The 15,718-nt window shown below is 39.6% G+C and overlaps 1 pseudogene; it reads right to left on the reverse strand.

The window, feature by feature from the left end:
* Positions 1-1,089: 1,089 nt before the first annotated feature.
* Positions 1,090-15,718, reverse strand: part of LOC109065347 — a 47,842-nt pseudogene continuing 33,213 nt past the window's right edge.

The raw sequence follows: 15,718 nt of genomic DNA on the forward strand, positions 1-15,718 counted from the left end.
TCCTTCAGCTATTATCTGATCATTTTCACAGAAGTGGAGGACAGGCATTTCCTAAGGTCTACATTCTGACTGAATATGCAACTCCATGATTCTGGTTAGTGAATGTGTTAAGTGACCTGGGAAACAGTCCCTAGATGAAAAAAAAAAAAAAAAACGTATTATGGATAATGTGTTGTGACAGCGTTATTCATTTATCAATTCTCGAAATTCAAATATGAACTTGATTTACAAAGTGGGTAATTTGGTAATGTAAAAAACATAGTTTTGGTAATACAGAGATAAGAAACACCACCTGACAATTCCTGTATTCTGTGCGTGATTAGTGCAAAGCCATGCAAGTTAATCAGTGCACTTTCACTTGTTCTATTAAACTCCCATAGCAATGTAGTGACCCACTGCAGTATCTTGCAGTTCTGGTCACCATGCTTTGTTGATTATGATGCCTGTGAAGAACCTAGAATGCCTTTAGAAGAGAAACTTCATGAAGTAGTGCTCAGAAGAGAGTGACTGACTGGTGTCAGGTACTGAGGGTGCTCCCAAGTGGTGAATGCCACTGTGGCTCTGTTCCAAATCATAGAAAGCTGCCTTACTGTAAGCTGTCTTCATAGGCAGCTACAATCTAAAGTAGCATTCTATCCAAAAAGGAACCTCATAAATGACTGATCAAAACCATTTTCATTGGTATCAACTGTCGTTGCTGAAAACACAGCTTGTCTCTCAACCTGACCAAGCTGACAAGTTCCCAAACCCAGTCTAAAAGCCATCAAACCCATTAGTCTAACTAAACAGCCACAAGATAGTTGTTCACAGTTGATTCCAATAGAGTCTGACACACAATATTAGAACTGAACATTTTAATTCTTAATTAGGAACTGTTCCTATCAATGCTTCTCTTTGTTGACAATTTCTGTCAGCACTAGCAGCATGCTAAAAATGAGACTCTATTTGGAGACTACTGTGAATAAATGTAAAATCCTGTTGGTATTACCGTAATTACAAGATTTTCGACTTGTAAAAATGATTGTAGATGAAGATGTCTTATTTTCTTGATGATACACACTACAATAGAGTGTCAACATTTTAGCCACATGCTCATATGCTTTAAGACAGCATAATTTTAGCGGTTTACCATTTGAAAAAGGTGTCAGTACCATGCCTATGATACCTAAAAATGCTGTCTGTAAAAGTAGGTAGCTCACTAGGGTTTAGAACAGAGCCACAAGCTTTTCCAATTACAAAAGTATTGTCCTGAAGGAACAGCAATCAGTTTTGTCTGTCATTCAGATTGTAGGTGTGTTGGGTTGACTGCAGTCACAGCCCAGTTCACCACTCCCCTATTTGCTAAGTCAACTAATCGTAGTATTTCATCATTCAGTCTCTCACAGTGGCGGTCCCTCTTCATCTATGAAGCTGATATGCTCTGTGGAAGGCCTTCCTCCTGCTACCCATTCTTGCATCTCAAACTCTAACTGAGGAGGTCCCGGACTGGGGTTCTGCGGGGACTGTAAAGTGCTGGGTTTCTGGCAGTGAGTCCAGGAAGCAGGGCAAGGGTGGGGAGGTGTGCGGACAAGAAGGAGGGGTGCACGATCGTGGCTGGACCTGAGGGGCGGTGTCAGTGGATGTGCGTCAGTGAAGAAGGGGAAAGAGGGAAACGGACTGATCCCCAGCCGCGTGTCACCAGGGGAGTTACTGATCGAGGGTGGTGCAGAACAATGAGAGGGTGGTGGGAGGTGGAGTGTCCTGTTGGGGGGGTCGAGGGTAGCAAAACCTCTGCTGTGACTGGCAGGTCGGTGAGGACCCTGGCAGGGAGAGCAGGAAGTAGATTGGGAGCGGAAAGAAGGGGAGTGAGAAGGAAAAGTTAGGAGATGGGGGATAGGGGGTGGGCTGGCTTGCGGTGGCTGGGCCGGAGCTGCCTGGGTGCCTTCCCCCTCCGTTTGGGCTGGCACTGGAGAAAGAAGGACTGGCAAGGAAGGTCCCCCTCGAACAGCCTGCCTGAACCTGTGTTTGGGGTCTCTGCGGCAGGTTTGGTGGGTATGAGACAGCTGGGCGAGACAAATGCTCCCCAGTGTCTGCGCTGTCCAATAGGGGGCAAGTAGGTCTGAGCGGTTGCAGGACGATGTGACTGTGGGTTGAAGGAGCTGGGTGTGGGGTGTATTGTTGGACTGCTGCTACTGCTGGGGTAGACGGAGGCATTTGTTGGATTAAGGGCTGTCAGGAGAGGTTGAGATCCAATGACAAGCAAGGGCCGGAGGAGGAGACGTGTCCTTTTCCTGTAGCTCTTTGCTCAGCTGAGCAGACTTGCTGGGGATAGACTAGACATCTGTGAATGAATTGATCAACAGAATGTAAGTTATGGAGCATATAGTTCAAGACCTCGGCTACTAAAAAAAAAAAACTGACTGATGTTCTTCATTCAAAGCTTATTCACATTAAACAATGCCCAGGTAACAATTTCCTTATGGCTGTAGTGGCTGCATGTCTCTCGAATCATTCCGCTGTCACAAATTAAGTCGTTTTAGGAGGTGAGTTTTTTTTTCTCCTGATCAATCTCTCTGGGTTTATGTTTGGTAGCTGACTCTATATTATCACACGTCTGTACTTACTGAACAAAGATCTGTTTTATGATAGTGCTTGTAGTGCAGCCTTTTTTACAAAAATCAATAAGCCACTTTTTTAAAATCAATGTAATGCATGGCCTCTAGTGGCTTATTGGTTTTGGTAGAGCCTGATCTACTTTTCAGACATCTTCACAGATTTAAAAGCATTTTATAACCTGCATGTTGTGCAGTGTTGTAGTACTTAGGAGTTTGTCTAAATCCAAGATCGTATTTTCGGTCTTGCTCTTGTCCTGGACTCAGAAGCATCTGGACTCGGTTTTGACCCAGACTCGAGACCTATTCCGGTTCCGAGTACTAAAATTCTATACACAGTGTTGTACTACTTAAGACCGGAATTGGTCTGGAGGTTTGGGTCACAATGACATCAAAAGGGAAAGCATGTTTATATTTATGTTAAATATAATTTGTTTAATTCTGATTTAATGTGTTTGTTTCATTTACCTCCTCACTCAGTTTGGTGATGCTCTGCTTGGTCTCCAGCTGCTCCTGGTTCACTGCACACAGATGCACACAAAACGAGGTAAGTTTATTTTTTTTTTTTTATAGAGAGTGTTACAGCATATTTTTTAAGCTAATACAGTGAGGGAGGATTGGATGGGTGAAGAAAATAAGTTTATTGCCACAGACTGTTCCCTGGCCGTCTGATGCATATTGCACACAAAACTTGTAAGAGCTGCAATCTGTTTGAACCGATTAAAGTCACTGTGCATGGGAATTAAAGTTGCATTAGTAAAGATCCCAGGCTGCTATGATGAATCACTGAGAGGAAAAATTAATAAATGGATTTGCTAAGGTTTATAAAGTTCAAGGTCTGTGGCATCACAAGTCTTATCCTCAAAGGTACTGAAGTGTTGTGATTGAGAAATGCTAGTGGGACAAATCTCCCTGAGCAGCAAAACTATTCTGTATTGCTTTGAGGTTCATATACAATTTCAGATGTACCACACCTAAATGTCATGTAAAAAAAAAAAAACAATAGTTGGCAGTTTTACATATTGGTCAGATGGTCCCTTCCTGTCTGCGTGGGCGGTTCTTGGACAGAATAACCTGCAGAATAAGTCATACTGTGCAAGACAGTCTATTTTTGGAAATATCACTTCATAATATTTCCTTTCTGAAATCGTATTCTGTCTTGTTGTTGTGTGTGTACCTGGGGAAGGGGATGGAGGACCGCTCTGAGGTAGGGTGGGACCAAACTCAAACCTCTGTGTTGAGCTGGAATTGCTTTCTGTCTCTATGCCGTCCACAAACCTGCAGAGACATCAGACAAATGCACTGTTCATGCACAGCTGATCAAGAGCTGGTAAGGATTCAATCAGTGTGGTTTAAAAATAACTGAAATACTAATATTAAAATAACTTTAGTAACTTTTAAAAAGGTTTCTATTTTAATATATTTAAACTATAATTTATTCCTATGATGATTTCTGAAGTATCGTGTGACACTGAAAACTGAAGAAAATGGCTGGCTGAACATTCATCTTTGCCATCACAGGAATAAATTCCATCTTAAAATATATTAAAATAGAAAAACAGTTTTTTTATATTGTAATAATGCTTTATAATATTACTATTTTTCTGGGTTTGTTTTTTTTCATCAAATATAAATGCAGCTTTGATGAGCATAAGTGACATCTTGCAAAAACATAAAATATTAATTATTCCAAACTTTTGACTGCTAATATAAAACTGCCTACATCGAAATTGATTCCTTAACATCTTGCTAATTAAATTCCTGCTTTAGATTTGCCTTGATTTCTTAGTGTAAAATTGAAGAGCCAATCACTAGAGCAGGCAGCGATTCAAATCCAAACTGGTTGTCATGGAAGCTGGATACTTAAATTATGAATCAGTAAAGTTCTTATGAGAGCCCTCAGAGGGCTGCAGCTCATTGAGGATGTGATGTGTACCTGGGGCTGAGTTCTGGAGGGGCGCTGCTGAAACTGACCACAGGGATCTGGAGGGTGGCGGGTCGCGTGTGGTCTGACGGAGGGCGGAAGGGGCGAGGGGGGAGGAGAGGCGATCGCAGGGGGGAGCTGAGGCCCCGGGTGAGGCGAAGGGGAGAAGGAACGTGGGGCCCTTGACACTGAGTGCTGCTCTTCATCATTCTCCTCGTCCTCACGGATAGCAGGAAGTTTCTTCTCTTCACCAGACCACCGTTGCTTTCCCAGTCCAGCTGAGAGAGAAGAGCAGATGTAGTTATGTTTGTGTCAGTATGAAACGCAGTAGATACACATGCCGTTCGATCAGCAGAAGTGGTATAATCAGAGCTTGTGTCGTAATATTTACAACAGTACTTGCAAAGTAACACTGTACTTATCAACCATTCTATCTTTTTTTATTCTTCCTTCACCCTGTACATCTTAATTTTCTGATTGTGTTTCTGATTCTGCTAATTTTTTATATAATATAATTTGAACCTTTTAATTTCAGGTGTATTCTGTTTTTGAGATGTACATCTTGGACATTTATTTCCTATTACACATATGTCTCTGGAAAGCTTCATTTTGATGTGATCTAATATTTTTCTATGTACTCTTTCATGGCACTTATTAAAAAGAACATTTTAACATAGATATTTAATGTCTATGTACTGATTTATTTGATAAGTACAGTACAGGTAGCTGTGTAATAATAACTGGGATAATGTACAGACAGTCTGTCTGTTTAATTCTGCAAAATAAACTCCAAAAAGCCTTCATGGACAATGTCTTCTGCATTTTAATAAAGATTAAAGTAATTAATAAAATAAAATGTTGATATTTATACGTAGTGCTATCAATCGATTAAAAAAAAATCAAATTTTTATGAAATGAATTGTGAAAAAACACACAATAATAAAATATAATACACTCACAAAATCATAAGAACTACTCTAAGAAACACATTCCCTCAAATTTAACATTTTAACATTTAATAGGCTTTGGAAAATTAGAATTAGAATAATTGAATGAAAGAAAGAAAATTAGAATGAGGATCATGTGACACTGAAGACTGGAGTAATGGCCGCTGAAAATTCTACAGAAATAAATTACATTTAAAGAAAATCCTCCATTCATAGTCTTGAATAAAATGTTTCACGTTCAAATTGGCAGCAATCTGACTGCAATATTTGCATACTGAATAGTGACCGGCCTTCTTACCTGCATTTATTTGCAAGTTTAATTGTGATCTTACATCTACTTAGCCATCTATAATCACTGTTTACTGTCATGAAACTGTGAAATTAAGTTGAACCTAGGGTTACCTCTAACATGAACTATTCTACTGCTGCCTTGCAAGCACTAATACTTCCTTCAAAAAATGCAAATCTAGATATGACTCAAATAGGTAGTAAAGAGTCATGACCAGTGTGTGGCAGACTAACACAGCCTGTTGATTTTTCTTGTTCCTCTCTTCCTCTCTACCATGTTTCTCCACCTCCAGCTCAACTCTCTGCATATTTTCCATTATACTAGATTAAAAAACCTCAATTGGTTTTTGCACACTAAAACACTCTTCTTTGTAGAAGCTGGAATTGATTTCGATTTCTTCAATGTTAACTCTCAGCACTGCATGTTCTTAGAATGTCATAAAAAGAATGGCTGCAAGCAGTGTAATCCTGCGGCACCACAGAAGAGGTTGCAGAGAGGAGAGGCGGCACTGTTTATTTTTGATTTGTCAAAACACATAAAAGACTGTGTCAATCACCGTCCGTCGCTATAGGGTGGCAACACACACACATCCCTGTATTACTAACAAACTCCATCACATAACCAGGAAGGAAAGAGACATAACAATTTGAGCAAATCTTAACGAACGTCTCCCCCATCATCTTCTTCCCTTCCCTACATTTGTTCTCCCCCATTCAATTTGACTGAAATCTCTCCATCTTTATCTGCAATCCCCCTCCCATTCTCCACACCCTGCCTCTCTCTTTCTTCACATCTTGTTTTTTTCCCCCGTTGCTCTCATGATCTCCACCCCCACGCTCCGTCTGCAGTCCCACACCCCACCTAAAGCAGAATTTATTTTTAGCCATCTCCTTCCAATCTTAGTAACACAGGCTCCAGTGGCACGAGGGGAGCGTGTGTGTGTGTGTGTGTGTGCAAGATGCTTAAATTGGTGTTTCTACAGAAGTTTTCACTTTCTTTCCCTCCCCTTCTCCAGAGAGCGAGAGAGAATGAGGTGTTTATTTGGGCATTTCCATTTCCCTCGAGTCGCCAAATTCAGTCAATCACAGCTAAGTATAACAAGAAAGAGAGGAAAGCATGCATTACCTTTTTCCTCCAAAGCCCTAGTGCACAAACACACACAGACAAACAGTAATAGGGATGCCCAATAATCACACTTCTATTCTCACCAGCTCTGTAATTATGTGCAAATGTATGTGCAAGTGTGCATTCATTGGTATTCTCTGTGCATTCTGGGGTTGGACACGTGTGAATTGAGCATTGATGCTGATCCTTTATGTCTCATGGCACAAACAAACTTGATTTTTAGGAAAATGAAGGAAATGAAGTGCTTGCATATGCAAAAGTCACTGCCAAGATGTCAAGCTATTGTTGCTGGTTGCCGGGGCATTTCTATGCAGTTGCTAAGGTGTTTTGAGAGCACATTGCTATACAGCTGATAGGTTGGTCTAGGTCAAACAAATCCCTTCATAATGCTATGAGAAAATTGTATATCCGATTGAAAACCTCTCGATTTTAGGTAGGGTTAAACTGCAACAGTATCTCGTATATATTGACATATTATGTCCCTGCCACTCCATCAGCCATCATTCGTTCCTTCCTTCCCTCTCTTTCCCACTTTATCTCCCTCTTTCTCTCCTCAAACACAGCGATATCTTTCTCCAGCTGGAGTGAAAGCTGCATGTGACACCTTGCAGAAGCAGCACTGCAGGAAAAAGTGAAAAGGACAGAAAAGAGGCACCTCTCCCCCCCGCGCCTCTCGCTTCATTGCTATTTTTATCTTACAGGATCCAATCTTAGCTCGAGGCGCGGGGGACCCAGCCAGCACGGAGTCCCCGCCTTGCCTCTGTGCTATTCTTAGTATCGACACACACTCCAAACTGCAGCCTGCTGCTATTCCTGTCTTTCCAAGTTACACTCAAGGCTGGGAGAATGTATGTGTGTAAGAGAGGGGTCTCAAGCACAGGCATATATGTGCATCCTGAAGATGAGGGGGAAGGGGCTTTATCTAAGTCAGGGAAAGGACACGGACTTCAAGAATGTGCAAGAAGGAAGGAAAGATGCCAAAGACAGCAGATGGGGATCCATTTTGTCTTCTGCTGGTTGTGGGTGTGGGCAATGCAGCGTTACACACACATACCTCCAGTCTGTAGATCCTAGCTCATGAATTCACTGAGTAACTCAGAACTCTACATGCACAATTCACTATGGACAACTGGGTGTGCAGTAGAGGGTTACAGATTTACATTTAAATCTTTCAAATTCAAATTTCTAAAATGACTTTTCACAAAATGACCATACACACAAGGCCCAGATGTTCAGCATGAAAAGCATAAATACAACGGTTGCCCCAGTTATTACCGTACACAAAGCAATGCTGCACAACTTTCTGTTTCTAATTTGCTTGTCATGGGGAAGAAAGTAGCCTCAAACAGTATTTACATGGTTCCAAGTCTAGTTTTCTTATCTTTTTTGTAATTAAACAACAAACAACACAAAAAAGAAAAGAGACACATCTCTATACCCCCCCTCCTATACACACTTTTTTATCAAAATACCTGTTTGTGAAAATATGTTTTATGTTACAGCAGCGGCTTTGGGCATGTGACCAAAAATATGTATCATATTAGTTGGTTTTCTCGCTTGTGCTGGCAAAGCAGCCAAATGGAACAAAGAATCAAGCTGTATGATTTTCATATTAAGAAATGCGTTACTTAAAAAGCAGCAGTATTTAATTCTATGAGCGGAATCCCTGAACATAAACAGGTACAGTCTGACCAATAAGAGGACAGTTTTACTCACAAGTGACTTGCACAAACATATTTTGGCAGAACACACCTTTAAGGAATATTGAAAAATCAAACAATTGTGGTTACCATTGACTTCCACTACATGGGGGAAAAAAATCTACCAATGTTTTCTTTTATATTTTGTAGGTTGGAGTAAATGATTACAGAATTTTCAGTTTTGGGTGAACTGTACACTGTATGTAACGTAACATTTTTATTTTCATATCTACTAAATACTTCTATAAGAGAAATTTAAAAGAATTGATACAGCAGAGAATATGAACCATAATGCTCATGAAGGCACTATTATCGTGTTTGTCTATTTGAATGATGTACTATTTATAGGACTCATATCAGCTCTACTGCACAACGTACAATATTGATAATCCGATCCTTAGGCGATGTAGTGACTCCTGCCCTGTACATTTGAGGCAATTGCCTCAGTCCCTCATGCACATGATTCGGGCTAAAAAAAGCACATGTACACACTGCTTGACCTTTACAGTCATGGATGCAGAATCAGAGGTAATACACTGGGATTGTCACCCTTTGCCCTGAATACCATCATGTGTGCTTGCAAGCATCACTCACGTCAGCTCCACTGCCCTCCCTCAGGTTATAGGTGAGATCGTGCTGAATTTCGCTGACAAACTTCTGGGCATATTCAGGATAGAGGCGCAGCACTTCACGCAGTCCCTTTAGGCTGATGTATTGCAGGTCACAATATGTCAAGGCTTTCACGTTTGCGTTGGTCTTGATCACCTGCTCTTTTGTCAGTGAGTCCGATCCAATCAGGTCTCCCTTTCCTGTTTGAGAAAAGCATATAGAAGTTCATTTGTGGCTTAAACAGGCTTTGTCATGCAATATTTATAAGTACACGTTTAGTGTTTTATGTAATCGTGTTCAGACAAGTAAATAAAGACGGAGTGTCAGTCAAACTTAGATTCTTCTAAGCAAAAACTTTCTGTTCTAGGTTTGAAAATGAGACACAGGAGGGGCACACCAGACAGCATAGAGGCTAAAAATATGTTCTGGTTTGGTGCAAAGGGACTATGAAAGCAGTGACAAATACTGAAGTGTGCTAAAGTGTCAGAGCAGTGCATTCTGGGAAGGCACACCGGTTGGCACACATTGGAGGCAATTGAGTACAGCAGTGCTGGAGAGATATGGGTGGTAGGGTGCATCTTTCATCAAGTAAGCAGGTCTGGTTATTATGCAAGGTGTGTATGTTTGCACTGTAATGTTTACAAGAGCTCTATGCATCTTGTCTCTAAGAAAACATGGCAGAACACATTGGCTGCAGTTTGTTTTACATTTTTTTCTTCGAATGGCCAAAGCGTTTTCCTTTCTTATTCTATCTTTCTGTTCCTCTTTTACCCCTTGTTCTCTTTTGCTTCTCTATATGAGAAAAACATGATTGTCCATTGACAAAGTAGCCATGTATTTAGCCAAAACTGAATTTGCAAACTACACATCAATCAAAAAAATCAGAACAAAAAAAAAAGGTAATGTGGTAGCAATCTTACTTGTGACTTTTATGCATGCAAGGCCTTTACTGATGTTTTCCTGTTCTTGTAAATTTTATTATATTTTAATTCTTTTAAAAGTGCCCTCATAATCTTTCATTAAAAACATTAGCCATGTCCACACTGTCTCAACATCTTTTTTCTTATAACATGCACTCCCGGTTCGAGAACTGGGTAATAAATGTTGTCCAATAAGTTTCAACCCTTTTCCTCGAGCAACTACTCAAAGTAAACATTAATCTATTCAGTTTGCATCACCTACTTTCTATAATCCAATCAATTCCCAAAACACAAAATCAAGTTCCACCCCACATTTTTTTTCTTGTTTGAAAAGCCATTACATTTGGATGTATGTCACAACAGCAAAGAAAATTTGGTTGCAAGTTTCATTTTATAGTGATTTTAAAGGGGTCGTATGATGTGATTTCAATTTGTCCATTCTTTTTGGAATGTTACAAGCTCTTGGTGCTTAAAGAAGATCTGTAAAGTTGCAAAGACTAAAGTCTCAAAAACAAACATAATATAAATATAGCATATTATGACTCAACAACAAAAAAAAAAAAACATTCGATCGGGAGCCTGGTTGAAACATGAGCCGAATTCCACAGAAAGGCAGGATGCTGTAAATCAACTCCTAGCACCACCGTCTGAAGCTAGATAACCAACCAGCTCTTTCACAGAACAGCTTTCAACATTAACACCATTACAACAATTATTGACAATTTCAATTCGAAGAAGATATTGTCTAATTTGGGGCAAGTAAATGAAGAGATGGACAGTCTGACCCTCACATGTAAAGCCATGAGAGTAAACAAGATCGTTGGATTGACTTCCCCCCACCTAGCAGAACCAGACTGAAATTCCTAAGGAGACCTGTTAACAGGACATATCCTTACTCCCCAGAATGGCACAGAGAATGCCTTCCAATGCATATATGCACCAAAATGAACTCAAAAAAGACTTCTAAATGGATATCAGTCCATTGCTTAACTCCATATTCATTTATGTGTAACCCACACATTTGACTTTAATGTTTCTAATCACTTATTGTGTATGTCTTTTTAATAACTATTGAATAGTTTAAGTATTCATATTCATGTTTTAGTATGTGTGTGTTCGAATCTTCTTGCTTGAAACGTTTCTGACCATCAGTTATTTGTCAAATGTATCATATTCTTGTTATAGGAATCATGTCCAAATTATACCCTGCAAGAGAGGGAAAATTCGGACCACGTTGGTTGATAAGATAACATATGATTTATGAATGGGTGGGACAAACAATGCAACACCCCAAGAAAAGACAATATCTAATTGGTCAAGACAACATTTGAGGTGTGGCCAAAAGGCCAGTTTAAATACTCAGGACACCATCAAATTTTGCTTTTAGCTTTGCTTGTAGTTTAAGCTTTTAGTCATGCTTTTAGCTTGCGCTATCAGTCATGCCGGCTTTTAGCCTTTGCTTTTTAGCTTTTGCTTTTAGTCATGCTTTGTCATCACTTTTAGCGGTCTTCGAGCGCCGTTCCAGCGTGCTTCGGGCTTGCACGCCTGCTGCTACTTAGCCACGATGAGAAGAAACACCACCTAGTCTCGTCAAACTTTACTTCTGTTCTTTTTACTTTAGTTCTCTTTTTCTTTTCCGTTTGAGAGTTTGTGTTCTGAGTTAAGTTTTGTAACGCCGTGTCTCCGAGTCTGACCTTGCATGCCCGTCTGAAACTTCAACCAGCCCACAACTCCGCATCTTCAGCCTACGCCCAACCACGGGCTTCCCAAGACGTCACTTCAACGACTACTGAACTTCCAGCCAATCAGCAACCTCGGGAAACCCCCTTTTCAGCAACAACAAAGGGGACCCCGTTACACAGGCATCACAAGTAAACGTACCTCCAGACTCTGATCTGTACTGGTGTTATCTAATATAATTTTAACCTAATTGATGAACTCAATGCGAGGGTTAATTAAGTGATTGATGGTTGTTCATGTCTATGCAATTTCACGTATTGCTGTAAACTTGGGATTTCACATTTTCATTCTCTTAAACTCATTCTTCCCTAACTTTCTATCCTCCTGCAACTTGTGTGAATGTGTGAGTGCGTGTGCTTACATGTTAGATTAGTTTATATGTCTTAGATTTATCTAATAAAGGCTCATTCATATTGAAAAGAGAAGTATCTTGTGTTTTGTGCTCACAAGTTCATGTCTTAAACTGCCGATCTTGTTACTGTGCTAATTAATAGTGTTTTCACTATACTTTGGATATTAATATCCAGCGCAGATTTGATGTTAAACGGCTCGTTCAGTGAAATTCCCTTTAAAATTTAGCCCTTTGAGCTAAATTGACCTGTTTCCCTTACAGTATGTATATATACCATGTATATATATATATATATATATATATGTATATATATATATATATATATATATATATATATATATTGGCAGAACACACCTTTAAAGAATATTGAAAAATCAAACAATTGTGGTTACCATTGACTTCCACTACATGGAGGGGAAAAAATCTACCAATCTTTTCTTTTATATTTTGTAGGTTTCAGTTTTGGGTGAACTGTACACTGTATTTAACGAAACGTCTACTGTACACTGTATGTAACGTTTTTATTTTTATATCTACTAAATAATTCTATAAGAGAAATTAAAAAAATATTCTTTATAAAATAAAAATGCATCGTTTAAACACGCCCCATATCTACGTCACTGTGTGGGAAGATTTGCATAACACCGCCCAAATGTTCACACAAAGAAAGAAGGCGTAACCCCCACCCCCACTTTATTAATGTTGTTGCCGCCGCCGCCATCGTATAGATGCTGTGTGTTTCATTGTGACCTTCCAAAAGAGGACGATATCCGCTTTGTCATGCCTAGAGCTGATTTGTGCTGGTCGCTGAGGAAATACATCAACTTCGCGCTGTGGATTGCTAGATCGACTTTCACCATGGACAAAGTGGAGTCCAGCCCAGGGTCGTCACATATGGTTGCAGCAAGCCAGCCGGCCGCGCTGTTCTCAAGCCCGCCGGCCATTCCTCACTCAAACCCGTCATGTGTAACACTGTTTGCTGCGTTGTGAAAGCGAAACTACTTTGTTTTGCCTTCCAAAAGAGGATACAACTAGAAATCAGTGGTTAAGTTGTATTTACAACACTGTTCCAGAACAGTTCAACCCAAATATTATATATGTGTGCAACACATTTTATGGAGGACTGTTTTCTGAACCTGCAGAGTAGCCTACGATGGGTCTGTGTTCAAAGGTTGTTTCTATAAAGTTGGGCAGTTCCAACTTTGAAAGGACAGTCTGGCACTTTTGGCTCACAGCCTGTAAGTACATTTTTTATGTTTAAAGAATTTGCTACTGATGATTCAAATGCGAGTGTAAGCAGTGTAGAGTAGCGCTTGTTTGTCATTTCTCCGATCACAGATGCAGACATGGTTTTATGTTTACGCAGCGCGATACGCAACACAACGCGTGAAAACAGCATAAGTCATTATAATCAGTAATTATGTCGCCACTGGATGCAACAAATGCCTCGTTTGTAATGGGTTTTATTGGTTTTGTCTCATTGTGTCTCATTTGGTTTCATCACAATATGTTAAGGGGCATAACATTTCCATCACACGCTTGAGGTATTCAACCAATCACAATGCACTGGATAGCTGGCCAATCAGCATACACCTCGCTTTTCAGAAATATGAGTTTTGTAAAAATCGACGTGTTTCAGAAAGGCGGGGCATAGAGGAGCAACAATAATGTACATTATGTGGAAAATAATGTGTTTTTTTTAACCTTAAACTGCATAAACAAATTGCATTACACCAAATACACAACATAATGTTCTTTTTAGCAACGTCATATGACCCCTTTAAGTGTCATGTGCTTTTTTTGCCCTCGGCATGAAAGTATCACAGAAGCATGATTTTTATGATGGTTTCTATATAGCAAAAAGCATGAAGTGTAAATGGGATTGTAGCAAGAAAAATTGTTGGTTAATTTCAATTACTTCAATAACAGAATTCACAGGATTCTTTGGAAACAATACAGTAAATATACATGAATGACAAGAGTCATTCAAGACCATTTGTTTGCATTCAATCCATAGAGTTCAATCAATCAGGCAACACTGACATGAGCCATGTGACAGGGCTTGAAGAGGAATCTTTCTCTCTCTTTCTCTCTTGTCCTCTCTCAGAATCAGTCTCTCATTCTCCTTACAGCCCCAAAAGACTGTAGCTTTACAGTGCAATAACACATGTAATCTCATTGCGTGGTGACATGAGTCTAGGTGGAGGAAGCTATTTCATATCACAGCTTTAATTAAGACAATCACTCCCCGTACAAACGCAGCTTAGAGACATCTGTGTGTCTGCGTGTATTTATTGGTCTGGTTCTGAGAATAAGTGTTCATTGCTGTCAATCTTGATTAATCGTTCACTTTCATTTCAAGCTTTCATTTTTTTATCAGTTGTTGCCAATTTGCACGGTGTCTTTCTCTCCTGCTCTCTCTCTCTCTCTCCCTCTCTGTTTCCTGGCTGTCTATCTGTTTGTCTCTCATTCTCTCTCTCTTCAGTTTTCTCGGAGCCTCCTGTGGATACTCGGGTCAAGCTGTCAGATCGATAACTCCACAGGAAAGTGCCATACTTTGCATGTGTGCAGGTGATGTGTTTTCAACATCAAACGCAGATCCTCCAAACACTGAACCAACCATGTATATATATATATATATATATATATATATATATATATATATATATATATATATATATATATATATATATATATATATATATATATATTATATATATATATATTATATATTATATATATGTATTATTTCAGTGGTGTACAGGGGTCAGCATGGGCACCCTGACTGATCTGCTGCTATGCAGCCCCATACGCAACAAACTATGATGAACTGTGTATTTTGACACCTTTCCATCAGAACCAGTATTAACTTCTTGAGGCAGTTTGAGCTAGAGTAGCTTGTCTGTTGAATGCCTAATATATCCCACCCGCTAATAGGTGCTGTGATGAAGAGATAATCAGAGTTATGCACTTCACCTGCCAGTGGTCATAATGTTATGCCTGATCAGTATATAATTATATAAAACGCTCTCTAGGTAGGCAGCTCACTAGGTTTTGGAAAAGAGCTATAATATGCAGAGTGAAAGAATTTGTCTGTCTTGTTTTATTTTTTCTCTGTACTGCATGTTCTTTTCCCCATTCCTTGATTCACTCCCTCCCACATTATTTTTCATGTGTGTGGAGATCTATGGTTCTCACCTTCATGTGTCAGCCAGTATTAATAGTCAAAGCACTTTAATAATGCAATAACCATCAATTATTAAGTGTGCGAGAGAAAAGTGGATGTGGCCTAGCAGCACACCAATATTTGATTTGATCAGAGCAATAGAGTCCGGGCATTTGGAGATAAAGAGACCCACAGACACACACACAGGAACCTTTAGCACAGCGAGAGCTTTAGCTCATCGTTTACTGTGACCTTTTGAGAGCCTTTATTTCCAGATTAACTTAGGCACTGTACAAGATGAGGTTCAGATACAAAAATATTATTAAAAACTAAAAATATATTAATAAATTAATTA

The sequence above is a fragment of the Cyprinus carpio genome, chromosome A9 (assembly GCF_018340385.1).
Source record: "Cyprinus carpio isolate SPL01 chromosome A9, ASM1834038v1, whole genome shotgun sequence".
Taxonomy (NCBI): Eukaryota; Metazoa; Chordata; class Actinopteri; order Cypriniformes; family Cyprinidae; genus Cyprinus; species Cyprinus carpio.